The sequence below is a fragment of the Neomonachus schauinslandi genome, chromosome 8, assembly GCF_002201575.2.
Source record: "Neomonachus schauinslandi chromosome 8, ASM220157v2, whole genome shotgun sequence".
Lineage (NCBI taxonomy): Eukaryota > Metazoa > Chordata > Mammalia > Carnivora > Phocidae > Neomonachus > Neomonachus schauinslandi.
In genome coordinates, this window is record NC_058410.1 from 25,887,692 (window position 1) to 25,906,043 (window position 18,352).

Genomic DNA, 18,352 nt, shown 5'->3' on the forward strand with positions numbered 1-18,352 from the left:
AAAAAAAAAATCACACTATGATTACATCATACACACATTCAGGATACTCAGAAACGCCCAGATTAAAGCCCAAGTCCTCTGAGTATGTTAAAGGAGTTCCACGATTAGGCCTTAGTCTGGTCTTCCCACCTAATCACCCACCAGGCCCAAAAGCGAAGCCTCTGCTTCAGCTACAGTCTCTCGCTGTGGCCACAGCACAGAAAACAGATTGGAGGGGAACCAGTGGACACAGACTGAGGAAGGCTAACTGCAACCCCCGTTGCCCCCACACCACACCTCAAATTCACTACGTGTTTGCGTATCATTTCTTGATTAACTGCTAAGTATTTTTTTAAGTGAAAACGAAGTTTTCGTAACGTTCTCAAATATTTTGAGACCTTTCTCTACTACATAAAAAAAGACACTAAGTCTTATACATGAAGGGAATAAGTTAATACAAAAATATTTTGTCAACTTGTTTTAATTAGTATAGGAACTACAAATAAGCTCACTTAAGCACATCTGTCTTAACCTCAGATTTAGTTTATCCTCCCTTATGTTATTTTAGTAGCTGAGACTGCTCCAAAGTGGGTAGCAAATCTAGTACACGGCGATTACATTCAATTAAACATGTTTTTTATGCTTTGAATAGGGTTTAAACACATGCTTTTACTCAGACAAGCCACTCTATACAAATAAACATGGAAGTTTTACATTTAAAAAAAAAAAGAGCTCTTCAACTATATTTAACAACTTGGGTTTTTAACATTTTCTCAATATATTGTTTATTCTCTTAGACCTATACTCTTTCCTTACTTTCAATTAAAACCCACAGCCTACCTAGCCTCAAGCTCACACTAAATTGAAAGCTATAGGCTTCTAACTGTACCTATTTTTTATTTCTATTCTGGCTTTCACATTCTGTTATCGGTAAAAAATCTGTATCGATAATGACTATAAAGTAGAAAATTCATTTTTCCTTTTCTAACAGAGGCCACGTCAAGATCCCAAAGGACAGAGACCCAAATATGCCTGGTTTAGGCTGAATATCAGAATGAAGATAATGGTTCCATAGTTTTCCAAAATGTTTCTTAAAAATACCAAAGTTTCACAGAATAGAAATAAGGCAATCTCTTCATATTCTACAAACATTTCCTAAGCACATGGGATTCTTTAGTGATCTGCCCAGGGTCATCCAGCTAGTAAGTGGCCTTCCCTCTTCCACTCTTACCCATACCACACACAGATCAGTAAGTGCATAAAGCCACCTTATCAGAGACAGTGACCAATAAGCTTTGTGTAACCAGATCATAATAAGCAGTTCTATAATTTGGAACAGTGTCTTATTCAAAATTATAGCAATACTTACTGTGATCTGATGACCCAAAAGCTTATTCAAAATGTTCAATACTGGGGCGCCTGGGTGGCTCAGTTGGTTAAGCGACTGCCTTCGGCTCAGGTCATGATCCTGAAGTCCCTGGATCGATTCCCGCATCGGGCTCCCTGCTCGGCAGGGAGTCTGCTTCTCCCTCTGACCCTCCCCCGTCTCATGTGCTCTCTCTCAAATAAATAAATAAAATCTTTAAAAAAAAAAATGTTCAATACTCGTATTAACACTCAGACTTACCTTAAAACTAGGTACAAGGAAACCCAAATTAAAGAAGTGCTTAAACCCAATTATGATATAAAGGTTTCCTGACCCCATCTTTGCACTCCTTAAAAACATGGAGGGGCACCTGGGTGGCTCAGTCATGAAGCGTCTGCCTTCAGCTCAGGTCATTATCCCAGGATCCTGGGATCAAGCCCCGCATCGGGCTCCCTGCTCTGCGGGAAGCCTGCTTCTCCCTCTCCCACTCCCCCTGCTTGTGTTCCCTCTCTTGCTGTGTCTCTGTCAAATAAATAAATAAAATCTTAAAAAAAAAAAAAAAGATAGAGAGGGGTGCCAGGGTGGCTCAGTCGGTTGAGCATCCGACTCCTGACTTCAGCTCAGGTCATAATCTCAGGGTCCTGGGATCAAGCCCTGGTCAAGCTCTGCACTTGACGGGGAATCTACTTATGGAGTCTCCCTCCCTCTCCCTTTGCCCCTCCCCCTCACTCACACGTGCTCTAAGATAAATAAATCTTAAAAAAAAAGACAATGTGATAAATCTACTCTAATAGAGTTGCTAAACTAAAAAAGTTATGAGCAAAGGCTTACACTGTCATTAATGAGAATAAAGCAATTTTCCTTGGAAAGAATGTAAAGAAACACACCATTCCATCTGAACTAGGCAGCAGAAAAAGCACGCGGACGTTGAGAAAAAGCAGCTCAGCCTGTCTTGCCTGAACCCTGTTTGGGTCGACAGACTGGGTCAACATACCAGCTGAGATTATTTAAGACTAGTATATTTAAATCATAAAATCACAGCACACCGTAACAAAATTCATTTCCCTACCCTATCCATACCCCAAACTAAACTAAATCCTTATAATCCTTTGTTTTCCATGTGCCTTTTCTGCCCTGTTGAGCTCCCTGAAAAATAAACTTTCTGCTCCCTTGCCTTCCCTTCAAAATAAACCTGGGAAAATGTTTTATAGCGATCCCTCCCAGCCTGGCAGTCACTCCGCTGGGATCCAAGGAGAAAAGACAAAGCTTTTGCCTGGGGGCCACACTGGTCTATTTCTGAAATGCTGCATCAGCAACCAACAAGCAAGTTACAAAATCTGTTGCAACAAGGAAAGACTTGTCAAAGGAGAGAACATGTCTGTCTTATACATACCTCAATAAAAATAAAAACTAGACTCAAGAATCAGTCATGTCTCTGTCCTGTCCAGCAGTTTACCACATATTCACACTCAACACAACCTGCTGTAATATGACTTGTTTTCAAGACAGTATTTCATAAGATTTTCTACTGTTAAGGAAACTCAAAGTTATAGACCCCCACTGAGATATTAAGCCAGTGACGTCATTCTAACTAGACATTCACTCCTTTTCCAATTACTTCTGTGGAACAAAGACGTAACTTTATAGTATGGTCACTCTCAAAGACTCAAAACTATTCATTTCTAAACTAGAGGGAAAAAAAATATATACCATTTATAAAATTACCAAAACTCTCTGGAAATTTCTTTTTGCTATAGGAGAATTTGTCACAGTAGATATAATTCTGGGGAAATATATAAATATATATAAATGTATACGATTATATACTAAATGAATTCTAAATAGTATTTCCAATCTGTCAAGAGAAAAACATTTCCAATTAATTCTTTAAAAATTCTTCCAAGTCATCTTTAGATCACATACCTCATGGAAGATTAAAAAGTTATGAGGAAAACTGATTTAGTCCAAAGTCAAAAGTTTCAAATCTGAATATCTCAAGGATGATGTTTACAAAGTGTTTTTAAATCAACCAAATCTCAAGAAAAACAATCATTCAACATATTGATACATTTGCATGCATACATTAATACTTACACATACCAAGCATCATAGGCCTATATAAGTTATTTTTATAAAATCCATAATACAGTTTGATATATCCAAAATTCTTCAATGTAATTTAAAAGGCAAAATCTAGGGGCGCCTGGGTGGCTCAGTCACTTAAGCATCTGCCTTCAGCTCAGGCCATGATCTCAAGGTCCTGGGATCGAGTCCCATGTCAGGCCCCTTGCTCAACGGGGAGCCTGCTTCTCCCTCTGCCTGCCGCTCCCCCTGCTTGTGCTCTCTCTCTCTGACAAATAAAATCTTTTAAATAAAATAAAATAAACATGCAAAATCTAAAAGGGAGGTAAGGAAACAAACGAAAGCCACATGTAAGCATTTCAAATGCTTTTACAGCAACACTTAACTCCCACTCCATAGGACCCTAGAGGCAGGTAAAGAGCAAAAAGCAGAAAGGCCTGAGTGAATCAAGACACAAACTGAGGCATGATTCAGATCCAGGCGCACACACACATACATCATGCAGCACAACAGCCAAAAGCAAGGCTGTTAATAAAATGGTTAAAATCATAGTGGAATTTGCTGTTATGATGAAACCTGGGGACAAGATGATTCACAGATCCCAACAGAACTATCCAACAGAGCTATCCTCACTCTGCTGAACAGAACCCTGCCCAAGGCTTCACCACAGTCCTTCTCCTGGTGGGGTCAGAAAGCTGAGGCAGAAACTCCTAAGAGCTCCTCCCTCGAGGGGTTGGCCTTGCCCTAAGAACAGCCGGCGAGCAACTGCAGATTGTCCTGGAAAACCTGCACAGCAGAGCTCCTATACCTGGACATGGAAAGAAACTCCCCCAATAAGGATTCTGGAAGAATAACATTTGCTGTGAACTCAAGGGGGGAAAGAAAGCCAAGGCCTGGCCTGGGTTCTTCAACACATCAGAGTGTGCATTCAACTCGGTGGGAAGCAGCCACACTACCACAAAGGTAACTAAGAACCAAAAATTCACCCAGAAAACACTAAAACCCCCAAATCATGACCCAACGATTTGCTTTTTCAAACATTTGTTTGCAAAGAGTTGGTGACAAACAATATATCATCTTTATTTTCTACAGATAAGAACATTTGGGCTAAGGGGCACCTGGGTGGCTCTGACTCTTGATTTCAGCTCAGGTCATGATCTCAGGGTCCTGAGATCTCTCGCTCTCTCAAATAAATAAATAAATAAATAAATAAAATCTTTAAAAACAAAACAAAACATTTGGGCCGAGAAAAGTTCATTGGTCTTGCAAAATGCCAGATCTCAAGTTATGACCTATGTCTGTCAAATCTCACACTCTCGGGCGCCTGGGTGACTCAGTTGGTTGGGCGACTGCCTTGGGCTCAGGTCATGATCCTGGAGTCCCTGGATCGAGTCCCGCATCGGGCTCCCTGCTCGGCGGGGAGTCTGCTTCTCCCTCTGACCCTCCCCCCTCTCATGTGCTCTCTCTCATTCTCTCTCTCTCAAATAAATAAATAAAATCTTAAAAAAAAAAAAAATCTCACACTCTCTGGAACAAGCAGTGAGTTTGGGAATCTCTTCCAAATCACAGCCATTTGAGAAGCACAAGGGCCGACTAGATCAGCATGATGCATGGGGGTGCAAATAAATTTTGGTTTGACTGAATGCTATATCTTCATTTTATTAACATACAAATGTAATTTCAATCCAAGTGCCACAATGAGAAAAATGAGTTCTTGTGACTTGGCACTTAAGGGTGTTATCACAAGGAAGTTATGGGCAATTTAGCCTTACGAGGACTGAGTCTGCAGCTTTGTTCTTTTTTTTTTTTTTAAGATTTTATTTATTTGAGAGAGAGAGCATGAGAGGGGGGAGGGTCAGAGGGAGAAGCAGACTCCCCACTGAGCAGGGAGCCCGATGCGGGACTCGATCCTGGGTCTCCAGGATCATGACCTGAGCCGAAGGCAGTTGCCCTACCAACTGAGCCACCCAAGCGCCCTGCAGCTTCGTTCTTGAGAAGAGGTGATAAGTAACTAATGGACCTTTATCTACAAGTTGCAAAGTCCTACGTAGCTAGAATAAAAAGTGCAAGGTATTTTAGAAATGCGCAAGACATGACAGGTGTTGAGCACTGCAGCCCAGCTGTCAACTGGACAACAGCAGTCAGGGAAGTGGAGGGTCAGGGAAGGCAACCGAGTCTGTGAAAACAGAGCCTCGAAAATTAAATACAAAAAGGGAACAGAACCTCACTACCGTTAAGAGCACTGCTGTGCACTGATATCCAAGTGAACGCAGTCATTAACCTTATGCCATGCCCACACTGCTTTGCCTGCGAGTACCATCAAACAGGCTCCTTTCCTCAAGCTCCCTACCTTTCTCCTGAGTTCTCTATGTGGATGTTCTGTGATCATACAAAACCGTAACATTTCTAACCAGCAAGTTCATCTGAAATAAGACAAAAGATAAACAACAGACCAGGGAAAATGTACATCAAAAAAGTATCCTGAATATACAAAAACTTTGTGCAAATCAGTAAGAACACAAACATCCCACTAGTGAAATGAACAAAAAGCACAAAGAGGAAAACACCACGAATGAGCAGTATATATATAAAGGCACTCGCTCACTGACAATCCACCAAATGCAAATAAAAATAACAATGAGATGTAATTGTTCATCTATCTGATGGGTGGAGATGAAAATGATCATCAAAACCCAGGCTGAGGACTGTGAAGAAAGGCGCACCCCATGCAGAGCCAGTGGTCATGCAAACAGGTAAACCCTTTCTAGAGGGCACTTTGGCACTTCGTCTGGAAGCCTTAAAAACCACATGCCTTGGGCACCTGAGTGGCTCAGCTTAGGTCACGATCCTAGGGTCCCGGGATCAAGTCCCACATCGCGCTCCCTGCTCAGCAGGGAGTCTGCTTCTTCCTCTCCCTCTGCCTGCTGCTCTGCCTATTTGTGCTCTCTCTCTCTCTCACTCTCTCTCTCAAATAAATAAATAAAATCTTTAAAAAAAGACACACATGCCTCGTGACCAGTGATCCCACATCTAGGGCTTTAGCCTACAGTCCATTAAAAACAGGAAGTGTCAGTTCAAATGTTCACAACCTCCACAATTCCAACACCAGGAAATCCTTCCATCATAATGAGAAGGAATCAAATCAACATGAATGGAAAACGTATGAGTGAAGTGCTTCCTTGGTCAAGTGTTTTGTTTCACAAATTTAATTTCAGTTCAAGTACCCAAATGATAAGCGTAAGGCCTTTTAAAAGTAATTTAAGGGCGCCTGGGTGGCTCAGTCGTTAAGCGTCTGCCTTCGGCTCAGGTCATGATCCCAGGGTCCTGGAATCGAGTCCCACATCGGGCTCCCCGCTCGGCGGGAAGCCTGCTTCTCCCTCTCCCACTCTCCCTGCTTGTGTTCCCTCTCTCACTGTCTCTCTCTCTGTTAAAAAATAAATAAAATCTTTAAAAAAAAAAAAAAGTAATTTAAATAGCCCTATTGCTTCCTTGAGGTTTTTATACTGCATTTAAATCCTCTACTTAAAAACGTGTTCCTTATTTATACACATGCACGGTGTCAAGATGGGCCCAATATGACACAGGATCAAACTGTGGTATCAGGGTCAGGCACATCTCTGTAACCCAAATATGCCTTTTTCTGCAAAAAGGGAAAGAGGCCTTATCTGGAGCTTAGTGTCCTCATCCTCAAGTGCAGACTGCCAACTGCTGGGTGTCGTATCTGGCTCCTAGAAAGCACTCAATAATGGGCAGTTGTGGTATCATCATTGTTCCAATTGCTGGAAGCAGCTGCTTCTCCTTTCTGTGGATTCTATGGGTTCTGTAGCTCTAACACACCTCACACCCGGGCATCTTACCCAATTTGCTCTGGAAGTAAGACATCATCTGCACATCTAAAACTAAATGCCTAATATAGCGGCACCATATCATTACAGGGCTAACAGCACTGCAACATGTAAGCACTGCCCCCCTGAGAACAGATCTGAAGAGCTTGAAACCACTTGGAGTCGTTTTTGGAGCTGCCCCCTATGTTAGATGTACACATTTTCACCTCTACCAGAGAAGGACACTTCCCATTTCTCGATGCCAGGCTCTCTCCTGGCTTCTGGCAGCACTGTGTGTGTTCAGTAACAACCGTCACCAACCATCCTCAGCTCAGCCTCTCAGATTACAAACTGCACATGCTGCCAATCAAAAATAGCCAGAACTCGATTCTGTACATTCCCCAGTTTCCACTTCTGCCCAGACACTGAGCTTCATCAGGCACTGATACATAACAAGTAATGTGTCACTTTAATAAGTTGTATAATAATAGAGTTCTACTAAAATATTATACTGAAACAACCACATTCAGGAGTGCTCATTTAGAAATCTTAAAGACTTTGTGATTCAGTTTCAACATCAGTGTCAAAAGACTCTCCTGAGATGCTTTTATAACTTGAAAGGACATGGATCTGAAGTATCATCAAACTTACGCTTATCCCTAGGGAAAAAGCTACATTTTAAATCTGGCAAATACCTTCCTTACTTATATGAGCAATTTGATACCCTGTTAACTTTTGCCTAAACTTATCCTTTTTCTCAGTTTTTTAAAGGCATATGCTTTAAGACCATCTATTTCTAATAAATTTCCAACAAAATCAAAATTAAAAATCCTGAATTATGACACTGTCTTTTGCAATCTGACTACCTGTAATTGCTATCACGGGGGTAATATGATCTGAACTGCAAAATATTTTGAAGAGATCAAGAATGTGCCACTGTAGCCTAAAAATTATTTTCAGCTGAAGGCATTTGAGTTCTTGAAATCTCTTGTCTGCCTAAAAGCAGAGCCTCTCAAAAGAACTGACTTAAGTCTCCTCATAGGAGTAATCAGGGAAGACTGACTTTTTTTTTTTAATTTTTTTATTCTTATGTTAATCCCCCTACATTACATCATTAGTTTTAGATGTAGTGTTCCATGATTCATTGTTTGTGCATAACACCCAGTGCTCCATGCAGAATGTGCCCTCCTCAATACCCATCACCAGGCTAACCCATCCTCCCACCCCCCTCCCCTCTAGAACCCTCAGTTTGTTTTTTAGAGTCCATCGTCTCTCATGGTTCAGGAAGACTGACTCTTATCACCAGAGAGAAGTCTCCGTACCACACCTAAGCAGGCATTGCCACAAAACTATCATCTCTCTCATCTATTCTCTAAGAGCCCATTTATCTTTCCAGAAAGTTATTTCTTTTCCTATAGGTGCCCATTTTCCTCTCCCCTTCTCTTAATAAGAAGTCATCTGTTTTCCCGTGCCTTTCTCCCCTCCCTTTCTCCTATTAAGGTGGTATATAAGCCATAAATTCTAACCCCCCACTTTGAGTCAAATTCTTTTCCTGTGATTAAATGTCTTTTCCCTTATTAATTTATCTTTTGTTGGCTTAATTTGCAGACCCCAATTATTACACCTAAGAGGATGGAGGAAAATCTTTTCCTCCTGACAACTTAAATCTACAGATTACATTATATATATGAGTGTATATGAAAATCATGCTAACTTTATTAATTGCAGTCAAAGCAATTATATGATTAACATTTAACACTTCCTCTTTAAGTCTTCCTCTTTTCTTTAAACTTCCTCTGAATCTTTGTTTCTAACTCTTGATTGTTTTCTTTTTTTTTTTTTTAAGATTTTATTTTTTTGACAGAGAGAGACACAGCGAGAGCAGGAACACAAGCAGAGGGAGTGGGAGAGGGAGAAGCAGGCTTCCCGCAGAGCAGGGAGCCCGATGTGGGACTCGATCCCAGGACCCTGGGATCATGACCTGAGCCGAAGGCAGACGCTTAACGACTGAGCCACCCAGGCGCCCCCGATTGTTTTCAAGTATTATCCTCATAAGTATAATTTAGCAGAAAGAATCTGTTTCCCTTTTCTACTTCTAATAAATCAGGACATAAATAAGTAAGCATTAGAAACACTACTCTCCGCCGTTTTATAAAAATACTCTAGTACAGGGCGCCTGGGTGGCTCGGTTAAGCATCTGCCTTTGGCTCCCTGCTCAGCGGGGAGCCTGCTTCTCCCTCTCCCTCTGCCCAACGCTCTGCCTGCTTGTGCTCTGTCAAATAAATAAATAAAATCTTTAAAAAAAAAAAAAAACTCTAGTACAATCGAACTGAAACAACCTGTTGATTAAATAAAGCAAGTTGCTATTTCACCAACCACTGAGAACTGGAAGCTTTCTAAAATATACAGAATGAAACACACACAACACACACACACACACACAAAGTTACTTTGTACAAAACAATGAGAGCCAACCACAACCACAGTTTGTTTTAAAACTGATCCAATGATGATAAAAATAGAATGACAAACCAAGAAAATTAATCCAACCTGGCACAGAGATATATATATACTTTCTACGGAGATATGAAAAATAAACCATAGGAACAGCTCTCCCTCCAGAGAAAACCCCTTCTGCTCAGATGGCCCCAACCACTCCTTGGCAGTTGGTTCTCTTAAGTTAACCTCAATTAGCTAACCTTCCATGGCTCAGAAAGCACAGGGATGCTGGTGCCCACAATGAAGACAGACTCTCCCCTAACAGCCGTGGGTACTGTGCCCACTGCTTTACTGAAAAACCAGAATCAAGGGTCCATGGCAGGTTGGGCCAATAATCCTTGACTAGTTGTATCCAAAGAAAAATTGCTAAAATACCAGTCTATTGAAATTACAACTCTATCAGCTTGTCAGCAACGTATAATGACAAACCAACTAAACGAACCTACACCCTTTTGCAGGTGCAGCTGACCATGTATGTGCCTGCTTACAAACCTCAAGGACGGTCCTCTACTGGCTACAAAACATCCAGATTTGACCATCTGGCCCCACTCCCTTTCCAGCCTCCTGTCCTACCGTTGCACCTGAGACCAGTCAGAAACTCCTGGCAGCAACCAGAACTTAAGTCTCATTCTCACCTCCCTCTGTTTGAAACATCCTCCCTTTGCTTTCAGAGCTAACTGCTTCCTGCAAGACTCAGCTCAAATATCCCCTCCTCCAGGAAACAAATCACTTCCTCCACTGGGCATCTGTAGCACATTATCATGGCTCCTGGTGTTCACATGTCTCTGTCCCAACTTCACCATGAGCCTGTAGGAATGCAGATTCTGATGCGTTCAAGTACAATTCAACGTTAAACTTCCAATTATAGAATAGACCATAGCATAGGCACATAATATATGTTTAGTAAATGGATGTGTACACAGATGAACAAAACAATGAATAAGCAAACAAACAAAACACTTGAACTAATGAACTTTCTAGTTGTGGCCTGGAGAGAGGGGATATTAATATTAATATGTCAGTAATATTAAGCCCTGGCTGATCCCCAAAGAATACCCTGAGCTCCCCACCTCCTGTCAGCTACTCTTCAACTCCACATGTTTATTTCACTTCTCCATATCATAATACAATCCCATCTTTTTGGTTTTTTTAAGATTTATTTATTTGGTGGGGAGGGGGGGAGGCAGAGAGAGAGGGAGAGAGAATCTCCAGCAGACTCCTTGCCGAGTACAGAGTCCGACACGGGGCTCAATCTCACAACCCTTAAGATCATGACCTGAGCCAAAACCAACAGTCGGGAAACTTACTGGCTGAGCCACCCAGGGGCCCCACAATCCCCACCTTTAATCTAAATTTTTATCACCTCAGAAGCTCCAGCTCTTTATTTCTAAGCTACCCTTGTGTGGTGTACATGTAATAACCTACTTGTACTGGTTTCTATAAAGGCTCCCCATAGACCATAAGCCCCTGCGGCCCAATTCTTTTGTCCTTGTAATCCCAGAGCCTAACACAGTGCCTGACAAATAGCAGGCACTCAATACCTGAGATGAATAAATAAATGAAGGAAGGAGGATATAACAATTTTCACATTTTGCTTTTTACTTTTTTTTTCTTTTCTGATAAATCATCTGATTTTTCCAGGTAAACTATAATCAAAGAGAGATGATGAGGGAAGAACAGATCACCTGTAATCAAATCAGTGCTTGAATAATAACCTGTATGAAATCAGTCTTTTCTTATATTAATATTCACAGACCCTTCACCACCATCTTACTGTCTCTTGGTGTCTGTTCTCAATGCAGAATAGTTTAAAAGTCTTGTAACTGAATAAAGTTGAACACATCACAAAACTTATAAACCTATTACTGATAGTGCCCATATCTGCCAGGCCCTGAGCCAAGATCTTTAATACAGTTCTTCCTCATCTTCAAAAACACTCTAAAGGGTTGTATTTAGAGAAAATGGAGTCTGAGAAAGGTTACATAACCTGCCCCAAAGTCACTTTGCTAGTAAACTGGGGCACCTAGGTTTGTACCCACACCTATTCAGACCGCATGCTTATTGACTAAAACTTTAAAATTTTTAGGCCTTATTTCTTAAGATTAGAATAATGTTGCAGCCAGAATTTCAAAAGCCTATGTTTTCATCTTCACTATTACCAACTGCTAAAATACCACTCACCATCATTAGATATCTTGTTGAATCCTTGTTAGCCACCAAATCACTAAAGAGCACAGAAGTCCCCAAAAGAATTAAATGCAGCTTTGGAAAGTCCCCTTAAGTGCGGTAGCATCCGCTCCGGGCTCTTGATCCTACTGGGGCCCTCTTACTGCTGAGACAGTCGGGGATACCAGCAATTCTCCAACATGCCTAAAAACAACAAGAACTAGAGACTAGTGAGGCTATGGGGAAAGGACACTCTGACCACAGCAGGGGCAAACTGCTACAATTTTTCTATGAGACAATCTGTCAGCATGTATTAATTATTAAAAAAAAAAAAATGCCTATCCTTTGAAACAGCAAGTCCACAGGTAAAAAAAAGAAAAAAAAAAAAAAAAAAAGAATTTACCCTAAGCAAGTAATTGGGTAATGCCTACGGATGTATAAATAAGAACCTAAAGGTCAGACAATAGTAGAATGATCAAATCATCCAAGATGCAAACATATGATGGCATGTTATGCAGTCATTGAAATGGTGATGCACCTGTGTATTTACCACTCTGCTAAAACATCTACAAAATACTGCATATGTACAACACAGATTATAAAATATATTATCCTTTTTGAAAACTGTATACTTTTGAAAATCTGTAAGAGAAAAAATTAAAAGTGTACAAGAATATGCATCAAAGGGCGCCTGGGTGGCTCAGTTGGTTGAGCGACTGCCTTCGGCTCAGGTCATGATCCTGGAGTCCCGGGATCGAGTCCCGCATCGGGCTCCCTGCACGGCAGGGAGTCTGCTTCTCCCTCCAACCCTCCCCCCTTTCATGCTCTCTCTCTCTCAGTCTCTCTCTCTCTCAAATAAATAAATAAAAAATCTTAAAAAAAAAAAAAGAATATGCATCAAAATGTTAACAATGGTGATCTAAGTGGTAGGATTATGGGTTTGACTAGAAAGTCAAAGAGAGGGCGCCTGGGTGGCTCAGTTGGTTAAGCGACTGCCTTCGGCTCAGGTCATGATCCTGGAGTCCCGGGATCGAGTCCCGCATCGGGCTCCCTGCTCGGCAGGGAGTCTGCTTCTCCCTCTGACCCTCCTCCCTCTCATGCTCTCTGTCTCTCATTCTCTCTGTCTCAAATAAATAAATAAAATCTTTAAAAAAAAAAAAAAAAGAAAGTCAAAGAGAACTTCACCTATCTTCTTTATTTTTTTAAATCCACAATGGCCATTTTATTACTGCTAAAATAATGAAATAACAAAACATATGTAATTAAATCAATCCCTTAAAAATGCCAAAGACATCGTGAGCAACAATCAGATTTTTTTTTCCCTAAAGTTTTCCTTTTGATGCCTTCAAGTTTTTTTAAATTGTTCATAGCTAAGCCTGGAGTAAATTCGTAGGAGGATTAAGCTGGAAGAGACTTCCCAGTTTTATCTCCTGTTTTCAATTCTCTACAGAATGATATATATTCTTGGACTTACAGGAAAGCTGACATTGAAGGTTTAGTTTCTAGAATTTAAACTCAGGTCCTCTAACAAGAAAGAAAGAGTAAGGACTGTGCACAAAACTCCATCAGCAGAACACAGAATAGTTCTTAAAAGTGCACAAGATGAATCTTTGATGGATGAGGCAATATTTTCTACCAATCCCCATTACAAAAGCGGATTTTAAAAGACAAGGTCCAAAAGTAGCAGATATTTTTAAAGACTTGACAAAATTAACTTCTAAATAAGGCAAGAAAATGTCTTCCAAGATGACAATCACACTCAACATACCTCAGACCTGCAATAAATATTCCTTGATTTGAAAATAAACAGCAAACACTCTTCATTTTTCTTCTGATGAATATAGATAACTTAAATGTAGTAAGAACTCAAGTAAACACCTAAAAAGAGAAAATTTAAAATATACTACAAACCTGGGATTATACAAAATGTGTTCACTGGCCTAAGTATGCAGAAAAGCACAAATCTTGTTTATAAGGAACAGGTGGAGTTCCAAAAACCTACCTGTAAAGATGTATGGAATTCAGAACACATTTCCTATCAAAACAATGTCACACTGGTTGTGAACTCCCAGCCTGATCCATAAAGGGTAGTGAGAACTATTTATCCCACAGCTGTGTCTTAGGTGAATGACACTAGTGGTCTAAGTGAAGAAACAGGTAATGCTAGGGAATTAAAAGGGCTCTCCTTCCCTCGGAGCAGAGAGCTCTCAGCTGAGTCCCTCTCCAGAGGCTCACCAGCTAAGAGATGCCGCAACTCCCCAGGTCATACCCTCTTTCTGGGGGCAGCCCATGTCCAAATGACTAGTCAACAGGGGACAACGAGTTTAAAGGTCCTGCTTCCATGCCTCAAGGTGAGATAACTCTGCAGGACCACCCCAGCTCCAGAGGGCCCAGCTGTTAACTGCACAGCAGTTCAACTCCTCCCCCCTCTGTTCAATCCTGCTTCCCTCACTGCCCAGCTAGGGCATTTCCAGTAGAATTCCCACATGTAAAATCTCTGTTTCAAAGACTATTTCCAGAATCTGCCAAATAACACTTAGTAAGCTCATATTATAAGTCAAACACTGTATATGTATACATAATACATAAGTAGTATATCTGTAATATATGATAGATCTTACTGTATATGTACGGGTAGGTGCTATAATCCCATTTTAAATATGCAGAAACTGAGTCTCAGAGAAGTCAAATGACTTGCCCAAGATCATATGGCAAGTAATTTGAGGAGCCAGGATGGGAATCTACGCCTACCAAATGCACAACCAATCACTATGTAAACTAGCTCCATTTACTATAAAGTGTCGCTGAATGGATTAAAAGGCAGATTCAGCTACCCAGGGGTTGGCAGTCAGGAATGAGTGGAGTGGTGAACCACGGTCATTCATAAAACAGGAATTAATAAAAGGACTTGGGATCCAGGCCCACTGAAAACTAGATCTACGATCAAGGGTTCATATATTTTTAGGCCTCTGGCGAAAAAGCAGTGGCCTAATGGAAACAGAATTCCAGAATGAAACTGCATAGTTATAATCTACTGCCTGATTACTAGATCCTAAAAATAATGATTGGCAAATCTTGTCCACCTACAATCAAAATGCTACAATACGTACACAGATGTTTACTATGTAGGAATAGGATGGCACTTTTACAATCTTTTACTCCACTTCCTACAAAAAGCTTCATAAACCAGTATCTAAAAATGTACTAATAAACTTATCAGGAGTACAAAGTCCTTACAATTAATATTCATCTTACTCAACTGCAACCAGTTCAATTTCTTCACCTACAATCATACCATAGCTTCCCCAGCTTTCCCTAACTAGCAGTCTTCTTTTATAGAATAAGCAGCTATTTATACCTACTGACAAACAGTGAACAACTAAGAACTCGTATTACCCTTCCCTGATGGCCATAATGCCCAAGAACTACAAGACATAAAACAATTCTATAAACTCCAAACAAGCACAAACTACAACTACTATTAACTTCATATAATTGGCATGCTTGCAGATATAGATCACAACTGAGTTGCGCAGTGAGAACAAACCCTTTAAAATTTTAAGAGAATTCAGATTTATTACATCCTTAGAATTATTTTATTTGTAATATTCGTAACTGCAAAATCTAATGTCACAGTTAAATAAAAAAAATTGAAATATACTTAGAAATACTATACTAGGGGTGGCGCAGTCAGTTAGGCAGTTAAGCATCTGCCCAGGTCATGATCTTGGGGTCCTGGGATCAAATCCCGTGTTGTCAGGCTCCCTGCTCAGTGGGGAGTCTGCTTCTCCCTCTCCCTCTGACCCTCCGCACCCTGCTCATGCTCTCTCTCAAGTAAATAATCTTTTAAAAAACTGGGGTGCCTGAGTGGCCCAGTCGGTTAAGCGTCTGCCTTCGGCTCAGGTCATGATCCCAGAGTCCTGGGATCAAGCCCCGCATCGGGCTCCCTGCTCTGTGGGGAACCTGCTTCTCCCTCTGCCTGCTGCTCTCCTTGCTTGTGCTCTGTCAAATAAATAAATAAAATATTTAAAAAAAAATAGGACTTTTGATGCCTTTGATGCTTCTCCCTCTCCCTCTGCTGTTCTCCCTGCTCATTCTCTCTTACTCTCTAATACATAAATAAATCTTTAAAAAAAAAGAAAGAAATACTATATTAGTCCAACTGATGTCATTCTAAAATTCAAAAATAATTGGGCCTTATCAGTTGATTCTTGAGAGTTTGCGTATCTGTTGCCCCTTCCTTTAAAATTCACCCATGTCACCTCTCCCACCCCAACATTATAAAGCACAGCTTTAAATGGCAAAAAAAAAAAAAAAGGCATTTGTAATTTCCTTACTTATCAATTTTGCACACTGTAGGCCTTAGCATCCATGTTCGGTTATCAATTGCAGTGAGAAGTTCTTCAAATTAAGGTGGATCATTCACTGAGACTTCACACCATGTCAGAACCAAATGCAGCATCATAAAATAGAGCTCACTGATCAAAGTTTGTACCTTCTCTAACCCTGACTATGGCAATGTTTGGCCCATTTCTTCACCCTTTTCCCCATTCATTTCATAAAACAAGCTCCAAATCAGAAATACACAGCTTCACACAGACATATACAGAACTGTTAAATATACCTGAGCTTGCCATTTCAGAGGAAAGTAATAACAGGGACACCATAACCAGCTTGAAGTTTACAAAGGAGGAGGTATCACCAGCCTAAGAAAAAAATTTCTTCATGCCACCTAAAAGTGGTCTAATCTTTAAAACATTTTTTTACTTATATTCAATTAATTAGCAGAGAGTGCATTATTAGTTTCAGAGATCAGTGAAAGTAGTCTAATCTTCTGGAGAAAAAGGAAACAGACAACTTGAAGCTTCCATACAGACACACACACATAAAAAGGGTAAGGCAGACCACCACCAGAACTGGAATGCAAGCTCCATGAGGACCAGGATGTCCTCTCTTGATTACCACTGTACCCTTTAATACTTAGCACAGTAGTGGTAACACTGTAAGTGCTTAATATTTTATGAAGGAGCAAATGACAGCTATCATTCATTGATCACTTTTCTTGAGGAACTTTACTAAGCAAGTTAGAAATGTAACAAGACTTTAAAACAAGAACTGGGAACTGGGCAGGAAAGTGACACTCCAAGCCTCACAATAACCTTATGAGTGAGCCAATGTAATACATATATGTATTTTTTTTCCCCCCCAATTTTAAAGGCAAGGAAATCAGATCTGAGAAAGACCAACCTTCCTAAGAAGGCAGAGCTCTAAAGGGCTGAGCCACCAAGTCTGTCTTCCTTCCCCTCTGCCACATCAATACCAAAATGAAGTTTAGCGCTTGGAAAACAAAAGAACATGGAGAAGATAGCCTGGCCAAAAACTGTATTATCACACATTCAAAACCAGGATGTCTGTTCCTGGAAAAAAGAAAAACCTTCCTATTTCAATATTGCAGAGACACAGCCAACGGGGCCGGCCTATGGTTCTGTTCTTAACAGGCACACTTCAATCTTCTATGTTCAGAGCACTGTGGGGTTCTTTAAGTGCAGGTGCCCGTTTAAAAAGTGATCTGCATAAAGAATGGCTTCAAAAGCTGAAAAGCTACAAGTTAAAAGCCAGATATAAAGATCCTAATCTCCCTTCATTAAATTATACCTCTAGTCCCTTCCCTGAAAAACTGCCTGACCAGAGGAATTCAAAGAACTGTCCAAGTAAGAAAAAAGTGTTTGCCTAGCACTCTGTAACGAAAACCATGTCTCTGTAGTGACAACGGCAATCCTGTCACATCTTCGCTATTCCCTAAGTACCCCGACAAAGGTGCATTCAGGCACTACCTAAGATGAGTAGGCTTACTTTTAAACCTGTGAAACAGAATCGTATAGAGCATGATTTTTTTTTTTAACTCCGGTCTGAGAACGGAAGTCAAGTTCAGATTCTCTTCCTTCCTCAAGCGAGCAGGAGAATTAAAGAGCGCGCGCGCGCACAAGCACGCACACACACGCCCTATAGTAAAAATGTCTCGGGGCCTCTTCACCTGTGGCAATTGCTGCGGCAAGCCTGGATTTGCTGGGATTTAAGGCTCTTCCTCACTCGGGAGGAAAGACGAGGGGGTGAGGGGGACACAGGGAAGAATGAACTGGTGTCTAAGTTTCCAATCGGATCATTCTTTTCAACTTGGGCAGCTCTTTCCAACCCCCCCTTCTCCCCTTCCCCCACGGCCCGGGGCACACACTCGGCCCCGCCAGCACGGGCAGGGCCCGAGGGGAGCACGGCCGCCGCGGAGCACCCCGGCGCCCCTCGGGGTCTGAGGCGCAGCCGACCCCGGGCGCGCGGCCGCGGAGCGGCGCAGACCCCGGGAACGGGCCGCGGATCCGTCGTCGCCGCTAGGCGTGGGGACCTGGAAGGGGCAGCCTCCACGGGGCGGAGAGGCGGGGTG

General features: G+C 41.3%; 1 protein-coding gene across 1 annotated transcript in view; it reads right to left on the reverse strand.

Moving 5' to 3' along the window:
• Positions 1 to 18,352, reverse strand: part of HECA (hdc homolog, cell cycle regulator) — a 47,914-nt gene that overhangs the window by 29,057 nt on the left and 505 nt on the right. The gene's annotated exons all lie outside the window — the stretch shown is intronic.